The following is a 15,051-nucleotide window of genomic DNA, read 5'->3' as shown; positions in this document are numbered from 1 at the left end:
GATTGAATCATACAAAATTATACAGGAGATGGGCAGAGTGATGTTCTTTTCTCTCGAACACAACCAGCGGCATAGCTAGTGGGGGTGGGCTGCCACATGTGCCACCATCAGGGGAGAGACACCACTAGTGACCAAAATTGCAAAAATTGGGGTTGTTAGGAATAATACCATATGTTGTACATCATTCGATGCATAACTTACAATAGAATGCAATGTAACAAATGGGAGTGAAATATCTCCATTCTATCAAATGTTATGGCCAAAAGACCAGAAAATAAAAATACAACTATCTCATGCAACAAAAAGTAGATTTCCTTTAAACAGACCACCGAGGCTGACTGTTCAAAGAGCCAATGAAATGTTATTATGACACAGCATTGAACCAGCAAAATGTTGGTAAGGTAACATTCTCAGGGGGCGGGGTCACACTACTAGTGACCAGAAATTGTAGTTTTTTGGAATAACACCATTATAACATAATTTGATGTGTAATTTAAAGCAGAATGTAGTAAAAAATACAATGAAATATCTGAGTTCTATCAAAAGCTATAGTCAAATAACCAGAAAAAGAAAATACAATTTAGGGTGCAATCCAAGCCCTGAAATGTGTTGCTGCAAGTCTCTTGTAAAGCACTTTTGCACCACTGTGGGAGCAGGGAGGCTGGCTGAAGCCCTGCGGGCCGGCAGAAAAAGTAAGCCTACACTGGCCGTCATGCCAGTGAAGAGGTCTGGGGATGAATGTGGGGGGAGGGAAGGAGGCATTCTGGGATTGGGGCAGGGTGGAGGATGGGCGGGCTGCAGGTGAGTGGGGGCAGGACCAGGATCTGGCACTTGTACAAAATCCTAACCCCAGTCCGGGGCAGCCTGGAGCAGCTTTGGGCTGCTTGGATTTGCACCACCTTTTGAGGTAGTGCAGATCTGAATAGCCCCATTGGGGATGCTGTGGCTTTACCCAGGGTAAGGACAATCAATTCCCCTTGCCTCTGGCTGAGCTACAACTGGTCCCAATCCCACTCTGGATATCTTGAGAGCCTCCCCATTCCAGCGTAGGATAGGATTGGGCTGCTCCATATGTAACAAAGTGAATTTCCTTAACTCAGTACTGACCAATGAGTCTGAGTGTTCTGAGAGCTAATGGGGTTTTATTATGACACAGCATGTAACCAAAAAGATGTTATTATGAGTACACTCCCTTTTCCATGTATCAGAGCTAATACTCGAACTCCTATTCAGTTGTGTGTCATCAAGTTGGCCCAGCGGCGTCACTAGGATTTGTGTCACCCACATGCTGGCCCACGGAGGTTGAATCCAGCCTCTGCATCAACCTTGAAGGGTCTGGGGAGAGGCGGGGAGAGGCGTTCCAGGGCAGGGGGAGGGCGGTCCCAGGGGCAGGCAGGGAGCAGGACTGGGACCCAGTAGATATGCCAGATCCTAGCCCTCGTACCCAAGCAGCACAGAGCGCCTTGCTTCTGAGATGGCGCAAGTTCAAGGAGACCCATTGAGGTTGCAGTCACTTACCCAGAGGTAAGGGGAAGAGTTTCCCCTTACCTCCAGCTGAGCCATTTTTGACCCCTATCTTGTGCTGGATACAGTACAGGCCTCCTGGCCTGCCTGTTCCAGAATAAGATAGGATTTCATTGCACCATGACTTTTGAAGTGTATTCTAAACATTCATAGTGGACCATAATCTAGTGGTTAACCATGATGGCTACATTAGGTCTCCAGATGTAGGGGCAGTATGTCACTGAGTACTATGTAAAGGGGAGCAACAGTGGGGGGACACTGTTAATCCTTGGTTGTGGGGAGATATTCACTGCATTTATTTTCTGGCCATTATTATTCTTTTCATGTCATGACTATTACTGTCTCTCAGCCTCACCTACCCCACAAGTGTGTTGTGAGGACAAAAGAAGGGGAGGAACCATGCACACCACCCTGAGCTTCTTATAGGAAGGGTGGCATAAAAAAATTAGTTTTGTCACATGAGGGGTGTCAAAAGTTTGTGGGCCCTGGGTGTCGACCTAGTGATGCCACTGCACACGGCATCAGAAGCAAGACCATCCACTAAAATTGAGTGTCAGAGAGCTAAAACACACAAAAGAAAGTATTTCTTTGCCCAGCATGTAATTAATCTGTGGAACTCCTTGCCACAGGCTGTGGTGATTGTATCTGGCCTAGATGCATTTAAAAGGAGACTGGACAAATTCCTACAAGAAAAGTCCATAACAGGTTATGAGTCATGATGTGTATATGGAACTTCCTGACTGGAGAAGTAGGTCACCTCAGAATGTCAGATGCAAGACAGTAGCAACAGGATACAGGGATCTTGTTGTCTTGTATGCTCCAAGGTAGGCCACTGTGAGATACAGGAAGCTGAACTAAAAGGGCTTTTGGCCTGATCCAGTGGAGCTCTTCTTAAGTTTTGAGGTCTGGGCTTCCCCCATTCTGCTGCCCTCGAGTCTCCTCTATATTAGAGGCCTACTCTCAAGCCCCTGTTAGGCCAAGTTCCACTCTGTTAGCTGGCAAGCAGCTAGGTCGGATTTAGATGACACCACCCCACACACAAAAGGCTTTAAATGAGAAATACAATTATAAACACGAACAGAATAAAACACTCAGCTCCTACCTTCTGATGCTCTATCTCTAACATTCACCTTAGGCCATTAAGCCTTTGGGCCTGGGTATAGAACAGCTCCTCCTGTCTGCAAATCTGTATCCAAAATGAACTCTAGAAGTGAAGGTCTGACCCTTCCCTCTGAACAGCAAGGTGACCCTTTCCAACCAATAAGGAGGCCAGGCCTGCTGAGTCTTCTCATTCGCTGACATCTCTAAGGCGATCTGCCCTTCCCCCTCCCAACCAGAACTTACAGGGGTTTGGAGTTTCCAATCAAGCTGTCCTGGGCTGTTATTCCTTAAGCAGCACTGTGAAACTTGTTACCTAGTCTCTAGAAAGAACTCTCACTTCTGCAAATAGTTCCCAGAATCATTTGATAGGGACAGGGTATCCAAAATGGAATTTCAGCAGGGGTGGATTTCACTTTCCATTCACACCTGGGATGAAAGATTGAAACTTACATCGGGCCTGAATTGCTGCAACTTGTCTGAGAAATTATTCTGAAAATCATTTAAAAAAATTAGGGACTTTTAGGGATGTAGGGTTTAAAAAGTGAGTTTTAGAGACCTTGATTCGTTTTAGGGACTTTAGGGATCATGTGTGCATCCTGCAAGTAGGCATGTCTTTAAAAGCACATTCTGCCACAGGGAGAGTTGAAATCAGAATAGAATTCCTCTGGACCTGGTCCTTTCAGCCAAATTAGAAGCAGCCAGTGCTGCCAATGAGGCTGCCCCAAAGCCAGTCCCAGCAGCGTGAGACTTTCTCCAGGGTCTGATTACAGGCTGTGCCTCCCACCTCCCTACCTCTTTCTAAAAGCAAGTAGAATGGGAAGATGAAATCTTTCCATTCAGATGACATCCTCTATGAAGACATGGAAGAGTAGGAAGAGGAGTAGAAGCAGAAGTCAAGAGCAAACAGAAGAAAAAGAGCAGAAGGTGTCCTCAGAAGCCATCCTCACAGTCCCCCAGTTGCAGGCATGGCCATTATAGAGCCTGCCAAGCAGCAAGTGAATGTGGGAATGACTTTACTGTGGGAGGAATTGGGAAGGCCTAGTAGAGGCAGTTTCCTGCCTCGCCCTCCTTCTGTCCAGGAAACATTCCAGCCCTCTGCAAGTCCCAATCAGGACAGATGGATGAATGTGTAGAAGAACCAACAGAGAAGAAACTTGACAGCAGACAGGCCCATGAAGCCATTGGAAGTGGAAGGAAGATAAACAAGGGAGGAAGCAATGCTAGTAGTGCCCATCCACAAAAGAGCGTGGACAGACCTGGGTGGACACTGAAAGAGAAATATGCTGCTAAAAAGGAAAAATCCAGACAGGAGGAAAGAGAGACAGGCAGCAGTGGTTAGGAGGAGAGGCAGAGATTGAAGAAACGGAGGCCACAGGAAGAGACGGCCCAAAGGATTGTGGTGCTTCCCCCTCGTCTCCTACCCCTTACCAGTCTGCAAGCCAACAAGCCCCAATAATCTCCCACCCCTCAACAAGATTTGCTGCTGGTCCTCCTGATCGTTCCCTCCTCATGTGTCACAAATCCCCAATGTGTAGTGTCACCTGCTGGCAAGCCATCAAAGCTCTAGCTGGGGGTCTCATGGATGGCAAGGTATCTGGATTTGGACTCCTCATGGCTCCTCCATCCTTTATTCCCTCCTGAGTGCTGGTGGCTCCTGCCCACTTCTGGCTGCTTTAGTTAGTGGCTTCCTTGCTAAGGCCTGGCTCTGCTCCTGGTCCTGAACTCCTGAATTCCCACTGATTCCTGGTTGACTTCCTGGTCCTGGCTGGACTCATCAGCTCTGGATTTCCTTCCTGGCTCCTATCTTGTGTCCCAGTTCTGGCTTGACTCCTGGTGTTCTGGATTTGTTCCTAGTTCCTGCCAGGAACTTCCACGTGGCTGCCCACAGCCCAGCTCTACACTGCATCTGTCTCTCTTCGTGGGATCATGCACATGCATTGGTAAGACAATTCACAGGCCACAATCAAGGGGCTAAAGGATGGATTAAAGGGGATTGGACTCATCCAGGGTGGCCACTTTTGTACTCCTACTCAGATTTTTCAGTTCCCTGCTTTTTTCTCCTTCACCTCTTGCCATTCACCAAAAATGGAGCCAGGTTTGAGGAGCAAATCCTATGATGTGGTGGTCGACAACACACCAGTAAAACACACTAGCACACTGGATCTATTCAGGTGCCAAAAAATTCACCATCTTGTTGTTTGTGCCTCCTCCGTGGTTCCCAGATGGGAATCATGCACTCTCTGCATACTGTTATTTCTTGCCAAGAGAGTAGGAACCAAAGTGATCTACACCTGGGATCATGGGAGGGAAGGTTCAAGTGTTCACACCAAGAGCCTCTTCTGCGCTGCCCTCCATCATCAAGTCAGAACTGAGGAACCTGCTCTGTGATGTATTTTGGGTCAAAGTCTTGCATGGCATAAAGCATGTCAATAAAGTGTGTCATGACAATGGATCTCGGGTGTGTTTTCCTACCCAGAACACATTCCAAAATGGGGGGGGGGGCTCCAGTTCTTGGTGACATTTTGATGCTTCTGAAAGAAAAAAAAGAGCGAAAGAAGATATTTTAGACTGTTGCCCTTCTTAACCTGCAAGTTGCTAAATTCAGTTTGTGATTGCAGGCCAGGAAGTCAGCTTCCAGATAAAAAGCAGAGCCCTTGTAGCCTTCTCTTCTCCAGCCAAATTAAGAACTGCTCTAGGTGAGCAACCTCCTCTTGAGAAGAACTTCATTTTTTAATCAGATCCAAACATCTGATATTTCTCATTGGATTGCTACAAGAGAGGAGATTCAGGTTGGATATCAGGAAGAAATTCTTAAACCGTAAGGGTGGTTCTTCCGGGACACTTCCAACTCTATGATTCTACGATCTGAGGAAGTGGACTGTCATCCTGCACAGCTCAAATGGAAAAAACGGTTTTGTCCTGCCACAGAATCACGGATCTCCCCCTCTCCCACAGATCTCCCCCTCATTCCCAAGGGGAAGCATCTCCTAATCCAAGAAGTGCAACAAAATTCTCTAAGGCCAGTGCAACAGCTCAAGGGAGACACAGCCCTACATACCCCTTCTCTTTCTCCAGCGATAATAGCAGGCGAGACCATTGGGGTGAGCAGCACAAGAGCCAAATGCACACACACCTGGAAGAGATGAATCCTTTGCCTGAACTGAAGAGAAACAAAGAAGTGAGATTGTGTTTTTTTCTCTAGGTTTTCAACCTTCCCTTCGCTTCTGGTGAGTACAGGAGATGTCGCACAATGCCACTGGCCCTGGAATCCCCCTCTCACCTTCCTTGGCTGTTTCCTTCCTTCCTTTTCTATTTAGGAAACTCAGCAGTGTCCGCGCCAGACTTTGGGTGGCTCTTTGGACATGTGTGTGAGACCACCTAACCCTTCATTGGGTCCAGGAATGAGGCACTGGACAGGCCACAGTCCTGTCCCTATTTTAGTCACAGTAGTGGAGTGTGTCTACTACTGCCACCTGTGCCTATGTGGAGGGAAGAGAGCGCCTGTTTGCCTCCCATTCTCAGGCTCTAAAAAAACAGACAGGGGTGGATCAAGAGTGATGGAGAAAGAGTCTGCCCATTTTGCTCTTTTTTCTGCCTGGGGGAGGAAATTGGTTTGGAGGTCAAACGAGAACAAAGAGCGGGGCATGGGAGGGATAAGTGAATGACTATGTGGTATATATTTGTTATATGCAAATTTGAAAATAAAACCACTATTATTGGTTCAATCAATGCCCCAACAGCTTCCATTATCTGAGCACATTTTATTGGCTGTGCCAAACCAGATAGAGGGAGATGCGGGAGGAAATTTACATGCAGTCAAGGACCCTAAATGTGACTCCTCCAAGAAAAACATTCAAATGCAACAAATACTGAGGATTCAGATCATTGAAACCAGAAGGTCCACAGAAATAAGATAACCTTGAAAAAGGGAATTATATGTCCCTTTTGTTAAGGTTATGTTTTATATGGGATGGTTGGTGTTGGTCCCTGCTTTGTCCCAATGTGAGCAGGTTGCAAGAAAAACCGCAAATACAGCAGAGTACTTTCAGCAGATGTATTTGAGCAAGGGATATCACAAGTAGAGTAGTCAGTAAACAGTCCAAGAGTCAGCACGTAGAGCAGTCAGTCCAAGTATAACAAATCCAAATCAGTTTCCAACAATACACAGTCAAAGGTTCAGTCCATAAGTCAGTAATAACATATACATACAGTATCCAGCCTCCTCAGTCACTGGCAGCAGTTCCTCAGTTATCTCCATCAACTCCCCTACTGCTGCACTGGAAGCTCCAGCAGACTAACCTTATGTAGTCAGTTTAGCCAATCAGTGCTGGCTTGGTCACACCCAGGGTGTGTCAGTCCCAGGTGCCTGCTGATTCTGCTGACTCAGCAATCTACACCTGCTCCCTGAACCAACTTGTAAGCTGTGGTTCTGCTTCCCTCAGAACACAAAGCTAACACCTTTCACCTTCACGTGGAACATATACCAGGAGATAATATATTTGTGTTTCTCCAACTGTACAGTTAAAAGTAGAGGATGTAGAAACTGGTCCAGATCTGCAGACAATGTCACCTCTTCACCACACACCCAGCCACTGTCTCTACCCCTTTCCCCACATGTCAGATCAGGGCAGAGAGCAGAACTTGCAGGCAGCCTTAAAAGAAGCAAACTGGAATTGGCTCACCCAGTGGCATCACTAAAAAGCAGCTAATGGTGGTGTTGGGAGAGCCCAAGAGCCAGATAAAGAGCTTCCATAAGGCCCCTGGCCTTATGTTTGACAACCCTGATGTAGAGTGATGATTTATAGAGGGATAGCCTTGTGAGTCTGTTAGGGAAAAAAACAACAAGCAGTCTTGTAATACCAAGATGGAGCAATGAACATAAACCCAATTCATTTTGAGGAAAGGCTCTTTCGCAAGGGCACTGTATGCAGTCTTCTTTGCAGTGCATAAAACTGAATAGCACAGGTTCTCAAACTTTTAGCACAGAGACCCACTTTTTAGAATGACAATCTGTTCAGGACCCATCAAAGTGATGACATGACCAGAAGTGACATCATCAAGCAAATTAAAATTATGAATAATTAAAGTAAAACAAATAAATAAGGGGAAGTCAGCCTTGTTCCACCATGTGAATTTTCTTTGTAGCCTACCTGCAATAACACCTCCCCCCACAAAAAAATCATAAGAATTTCAGCCCTGCCCTGTGCCCACATCAATTTAAGTTATTATATTTAAACCATATCATTGTCAGGATCCACCTAGCTTTACAAGTTCACCTTTCCAGCTCAAGCTTCTTTTTTTATTCTTTTATGGGGGAGGGGAGCTGCCTTCTGGAGCATTTGTTGAGCTCCACTTTCATCAGATCAGGATCATTCTGATAGCCTTGAATTCTTCCTTGCCTGACCTGACCACACGCCAAGGCACATTTGCTTACTTGCGAGTAAACGCAAACGTGTAGATTAGTTTTGCTTTCCATAGGGCTCAATACAATCGTCTGCTTGGAGAGAGAGACTTCCTTCTCTGGTGTTCTTTTGAGGGCTGTGTTCATCAGATCATTCTAGTGTTGTTGGATTCCTCTCAGCCTGCCCTTTCCTATGGACTAAGGCAACTTCACCTGCTCATGAGTAAACGTGCACTATGGCTCTGTTTCACCCACCAAGTGGGTCGCGACCTACAGTTTGAGAAACCCTGCTGTATAGAACCTAGAGATCCTGAAGAAGAACCTTTTCTCAATATGAGCTGAACCTAATAACTATTATATTTCCAGTGTCCATTAGAGCAGTGCTTTTCAACCAGCACCACCAACCAGTGGTTCATCATGGCACAGGGTCCAATCCCACAAGAGATGATAACACAACAGTGCTCTGTATACCAACGGCAAGGTGTAGAGGTGCAGAGTCCTGGACTTTCACAAAAGACACAGGTTGAGCAAGGAGTAAGGTAGCAGTTCTGACTGGAAGTATTCCCGGATATTTATTTTTTAGTTTGATGACAGGTTGAAAGCCCTGTTAAAATCTCGTAGATTGCTTTTAATGGTCACTTGAAGGTTGATACTGGCTCCTAGAAACGCCAGACCAATCATGGAGGGTTCACAAGCCTAGTAAGGAAGGTGCTAAGCGTTGTGAAAAAGGCTATGGGGGGTGTAAGTAACAATTGCAGGGCACTTGAACCCTGAATCTAAGTACGGTACCAGTTGCAAAGGAGCAATGGCAGAAAGAAGGAAACTTTTCTCTCCTGCTATGCGGGCTTCCCAAAGGCTGTTAGAAAAAGGGGTCTATGGGTGTAAACCAAGCACAATGATATACTGGAAGATCCTTGTTCTGATTCTCCCCACTAGCTTCCTGCTAGTTTCCTGCTAACAATAAAGCAGGAGCCAAGGCAGTAAAAAGGTTTCAAGGAAAAATGCTTTACATGCAGCATAAAGCATATACATCTCTTGGTAGTACAGGCTCCAGATTTTGAAACAGAATCCTAAATCCTTCTGCATTGGTATGGGGGAGCTCATGGTTTCATCACCCCATGCAGCTGGCAGAGCTCAGAGAGGAGGCTCTTGTTCATTGGGAGGCCGGGGGAGAGACAGGAGAGAGGAAAACAGATAGGGACACACTGCCACAGGTCAAAAAGGACAAGATATGAGACAGTTAAACTCCGAGTCATCTGCCTCTTGGACAATGCATTGGCCCTCAGTCTCCTGCAGATGGCATTGTGCCCATCTGCAGGACACTGTGTTGGCACATTGTTCCCAACACAGAGAATGGATCAGGATGCAACAGAAATCAAAGAGGCTTTGCCCTCACTATAGGAAAAAACTGTTGCAAGTTGCACACCCCTGTGCACCACAGCTATCTGTAGTGCCAATGTCATCTGAAAAAGTGGTATTCACACAGGTGGCATTTATACACACCGAGAGAAAGAGAGATTGAAAACCCCTGCTTTTCCTGTAGTGCCTAGTTTTAATGAGAGTCATAAACAGAAACAGACACAATGCTAGCACAAAATTTTCCAATAACCATATAAACTGAAAATAGAAAAACAGCAAAGCTGCATGACACTTCAAAGGAATGAGTAGGACACCAGTGAACTTAACTACTCTAGGTGAACCTCTGTCTGTACTTGCCCAGCATTTTTTGCAGAAGAAATAAATGCTGCCTTTCCCAGAAAAGTATCACAGGACAGGAGGGCTTGACAGTGAATATAAGGTAAAGAAAGTCTAAGAAACTAATGGGGAGGGAACTAGGACTGCCCAATTCTTTGTGCAAGAGATTTTTTAAACTGTTATTTTAGAAAAACACTTTCAAACCCCACAGGCGGTAGGGAGCACCTTAGAAGAGGCATTATCCCACCCTCACAGAGAGACTATGTTATTTCCAAGATGGTGCCTGCTGTGACACATGGATGCATTATCTAAAGAACAAAGGAAGCATGCCTTTTCCTGGCAAAGAGTTTCATTCACATGCAAATATATGCAGATTTAATAGGTTAAAAGGCATACCATTAGGTTTTTTCCACTGGCTGATAGCCCTAGCAAGAGAACTAGTAGTAAAAACAGAATCTACTGAAACAGCAGGAAGAGGGTGTCAGGTTGGAGATTTTGTTGAAAGGGAAGCAGAGTCATTACCCATTACCCTTTCCCCTGTTGCCTCCTCTGCTGTTGACAGATTGTAAGCTTGCCTGAGCAGGGAACTTTCTTCTTCAGTTATGTATAACAGAAAATTCTAACTTAGACTCAAACTAAACGTGCACCTGTTCTGTGAGAAAATAATCTGTGACTCACACTCATGGATTTCAGCCAATGTGAGATGTGCTACCAACATTTGCCACCATCCACAGTTTTCTTTGTGACATAAGCCAAAACAGTTCCTCTTCCTGAGCTGCCAACCATCCCTCATCAGGCCTCCTTGGTCTGCAGAAATCCCAAAAGCTGTTGAAAAGAGGTTGGAGTTTCCCTGTCAGGCTTTGCTCTTCTCAGGGTAGGTTACATGCTAATCTGAGCATATACTGCAATACCACCACAACTGTCACAGGGAACTTTTCTTTCTACATTTTCCCCACAATTTCTGCACTTCTGTTCTTCAACCAAGGAAACAGACTCCTCCCAAGAGATACCCCTTTCAAAAAAAATGGGCTCCCCTTCCTGTTTTCAAGCAGAATAAATAAAAGTTCATGGGGGGGGGGGGCTGACCAGGAGGTTTCTCAGGGCAACTCTCCTATTCAGAACCAGGGAAAGGAGCTCATCTGTATCACATCCAAATTAAATCACAATTCATTCATGCTCAGTGGAGGAAGGTCAAGCATGCCTCTGTCTCACTCCCCCCCCCCTACAACTTCTGGCAGCTGCAACAAGAGTGAGGACTGGGGACTTCTCTAAGGGGAATGTGACCCAAGGAAGGAAAGTGTCACAAAAACTGCATATTCCACACACACTGATTTCATACCATTTTCTTTATGCATTGGAAAAACAAGCCCATTTACCACCTGGATCACATCTATTCTGCATAATAGGGGTGCATGTACTTGTGTGCATGTGATGGTATGCATGATGGTTTACCCTTCTCAAAGCAGAGCTCCTCCCCCCCCCCCATTCCAACCTTGCAGTAAGTAGTCCAGGAGTCTAGGAAAGCTAGAATTTTTTCATTTCTTTCTTTTCACAAGTACAATCTGGATCTCTGGGACAGTGAATCCTTTCCCCCAAAAACATGGAACCATTTTCAGCAGAAGACAACTTTGGACCTAACATGTTCATGGTCAGCTCTGCTCATAAGACCATGACAAATTAGGTAGATAAGGAGGATCACACTCAAAATCTTGAGGAGGTAGAGGGGTGAAATAATACTCCCCAGAAATCATGCCAGAATATAAATATGTATCAGTAAAACAACCTAGGGAAAATAAATTAAGGGTACAGGCATTTCCCAGAGAATGGCTCTTGCACCTGTTCCCAGCAACACCTGGCTTGCTTCTAGGAAAAATTCTAGAAGAGTTACCTTTGGCAAAACTAGATGGCAGCACCTCCTTGCAAGTGACAATTCCATCTCTGCAAAATTCAATCCTGCCTGCCTCAGTGCTTATGGAAAAGGTTGCCAAAGACCAGGCAAAAGCAGCAGAAACACCCACAGCACTTTAGTTTTAAATTTAAGTTAATATTGCAGCCATTTCACTGACTTAGGCCCAAATCCTAACTAACTTTCCAGCATTGGCATAGCTGTGCTAATGGGATGTGTGCTGCATTCTGCAGTTGGGGGGCACTCATGGAGGCCTCCTCAAAGTAAGGGAATATTTGTTTCCTTACCTAGGAGCTGCATCGCCCTTATGTCAGTGCTGGAAAGGCACCCTTACACTGCAACTCTAAAGACACCTTCCTGGATATAAGTCCCATTAAACACAATGTGGTTAAGCCTGTATAAGGTTACACTATTACGCCCACTTACCCATGAGTACACCCAATGGAACACAGTGGGTCTTACTTCTAAGTAAGCATGCTTAACATCTGACTGTTAAGGTGCCCTCCTGAAATCAGTTATGCCTGGATAAGGTGGGGCCTCCTTGCTCCCAACCTGCAGTAAGACCTCAGGTGTGTGAACTCTCTTAGTGTTTATCATAATAAATTTGTTTTTTCAAAGATACCACAGGACATATTATTTTGACTTAGAAACAAATTGTGAATAGTCTGGAAACACTATGCCAGTGGTATTCAAACATGGGCATCATGATGCCCCAGCCTGAGGACCCTGGCCTCTGCCCCCTTAAGGGGGGGAGAGGCAGCAACACAATCCCCAGGATTGCATCGCTCAGGGGCTGCAGGGACTGGCATGAGTACTCACCAGTCCCTGCAGCAGCCTTCCTAGGGTGGGGGGGGGGAGCCCTACACAAGTATCTGCAGGGCTCCCCAGGCTTTCCAAAGTGAAAGTGGAGCAATCACACTCCACTTCCACAAAACCAAAAGTTTCCTCCAGGCTACCTCTACTCTCATCCCTGGCTGGGCCAGCTTTTATGCCTAGAACTAGCCCCTCCCAGCCCCTTCCTTCCCCAGGGTGTTAAAGGAGCAGTCTCAGGCCCCTACCTCTTGCCCTGTTTTGGAGGCTCTGGCCCTGTAGGCTAGTCTGTTCAAGCCTCCCCAAAGGAAAGGGGGTTGCCATGGGGCTGCTGCTTGTCTCTTCAGGGCCTATACCCCCCAAGTCACCAGCAAGGTAAGTCAGGGGGTCCCTGACAGGAATATACACTCTGTGGTAACCCTGCTCTTTTTGTTGTGTAACACACAAAACACTATACTGATATGTATTTATATTCACTATAACTCTGAATGCCAGATGCAAGGGAATGGCAACAGGATTTGGGTATCTTGTTGTGTGCTCCCAGAGGCATCTGGTGGGCCACTGTGTGAGATGCAGGAAACTGGAATAGGTGGGTCCTTGGTCTGATCCAGGAGGGCTCTTACGTTCTTACAAGAGCAACTGGGAGGGGGGCAACCTGTACTTGCAAACTGTTGTAAAATACAACTAAAACATTTGTATTACTCGGACAGAAACATGAGTTCAGTTCTATTAATTAGTATCAAGAGATTTCTACAATTACTAATGTACAACTACACTACTAATAAATTCACACACACACACACATACGCTTAACTTGCCTGTCCACATCAGTAGAGTCAGTAGAGTAGAGTAGTCATCAGTAGATGACTCCGGAACATCAAATGCCATTCATCGGTGCTTATCACTGAACACCAAATATTCACATGGTAGTTATACTGCATACTGAAAAGTGGGCAAACTTGTTGTGCTACTGATAAAAGTCTTCAATATAGTCTTGCTTTCTCTGAAAATATACAGGAATACAGTACTTAACGTTTGTTTTATTTATTTATTTATTTATTTAACAGATTTGTATCCCTCTTTTCCCATACCATTAAAAACATTAATTTTAACATTACACGTGGAACATAACAAAAACAGAGCAAAAACTAACACTTAACATTGAGTCAATGGGTAACAAGTAAGACCAGGGAGGCAGTCAAGCCACAACAGTATTTCATAGGTGCAGAGTGCCTCTAAGCAACCAAATGCCAGATGAAACAGTTGTTTTGAGCCCTTGCCGAAAAGCCATGAAAGAGGTAGCAGTTCCCCTGGAAAGGAATTCCATAGTTGTGGCACCACTATAGAGAACCTTGCCCTCAAGCTACCACCCACTCACTTGGGACAGAGGAGGCACTTGTAGAAGAGCCCCTTCAGGTGACTTAAGAGGGTGGGCTGAAATGTATAGAAGAAGGTGGTCTTTCAGGTACCCTGGACCCCGGTAATGGAGGACCTTAAGAACAGCCCCACTGGATCAGGCCATTCTAGTCCAGCTTCCTGTATCTCACAGCAGCCAACCAAATGTGCCAGGGCCACCCCAGGCTCACAGTGGCCCACCAAATGCCTTAAAGATTAGAACTAGCACCTTGAATTGGGACCAGAAGCAGATGAGCAGCCAGTGTACCTGCTGAAGCAGTGGTCCAGACAAGTCATACTGCCTGCCCCATTCCCTGTAACCACTAGAGCCAAGGCATTTTCCATTAATTGCACTTTCTGAACTGTTTTAGAGGGCAGCCCCACATAGAGGGGCCAAGACTATATCTGGCCAAGACAATTGGTAGGAAACCTAATGCATTTGCTTCACTGATTTCAATTATCTGAAGTCAAACTTCTTACAAACACAAACAAAACAAATTTCAACCCACCAAGAAAATGCTGACAGATAGTGAACATTTTGCTATACAAGCCGGTTTTTAAAGTGCATGTTAAGGTTGAAATCCTATCAATACTTTCCTGGGAGTAGGGCTTACTCCCTCATGGGGCTCATTGACTATAATAGGACTTACTTCTGAGTAAGGCATAGGATTGGGCTCCAGGGCTGCCATCCTACCCACTTTCCAGGGAGTAAGCACCACTGCCTAGAGTGTGACAGGCATCAGATTGGGCTCTAGGGCTGCCATCCTACCTACACTTTCCTGGGAGTAAGCCCCATCTCTATAATGGGACTTATAATGGGACTCAGAAGTAAGGAATCATATTGGGCTCTAGGGCTGCCATCCTAGACACACTTTCCTGGGAGTAAACCCCACTAACTTTAAGGGGCGAGTGAGTCCCCTTCCACCGACAAGGCTCTGAGGGAGCAGCAGGTCTTGGGGCAGTCTGGCCCTCCTGAGGTCCAGGGGAGGACGAGGCCAGCCCAGGCTGACTCCTGGCGGGGCTCTATCCCCCTCAGGTTGCGTGGCCACGACTCTCCAGGCGCCCTGAGGGGTCTCTAACCGACTACCGTCTCCGAGCCCCGCCCGCCACATCCAACCGCCGTTACTATGGAGACGCCTTAACGACCTGAGGCGAATTTTTCAAACGCGTAACGGTCAAGCCGTGTGGCCGTTATTCCCCCCTCCTCTTGCGCGAGCCC

At 46.0% G+C, this 15,051-nt stretch overlaps 1 long non-coding RNA gene across 1 annotated transcript; it reads right to left on the bottom strand.

Moving 5' to 3' along the window:
- Positions 1-9,991: 9,991 nt before the first annotated feature.
- On the bottom strand, positions 9,992-15,034 carry LOC136660599 (uncharacterized). Its single transcript, XR_010794909.1, has 3 exons — positions 14,979-15,034; positions 13,256-13,440; positions 9,992-10,546 (listed from the first exon to the last, which is right to left on the bottom strand). It is a non-coding gene; the product is annotated as an uncharacterized lncRNA (long non-coding RNA).
- Positions 15,035-15,051: the final 17 nt, after the last annotated feature.

Source organism: Tiliqua scincoides, chromosome 9 (assembly GCF_035046505.1).
Source record: "Tiliqua scincoides isolate rTilSci1 chromosome 9, rTilSci1.hap2, whole genome shotgun sequence".
Classification (NCBI taxonomy): domain Eukaryota; kingdom Metazoa; phylum Chordata; class Lepidosauria; order Squamata; family Scincidae; genus Tiliqua; species Tiliqua scincoides.
Note: the sequence above shows the minus strand (reverse complement) of the source record. Positions and strands in the feature narration are given on the sequence as shown.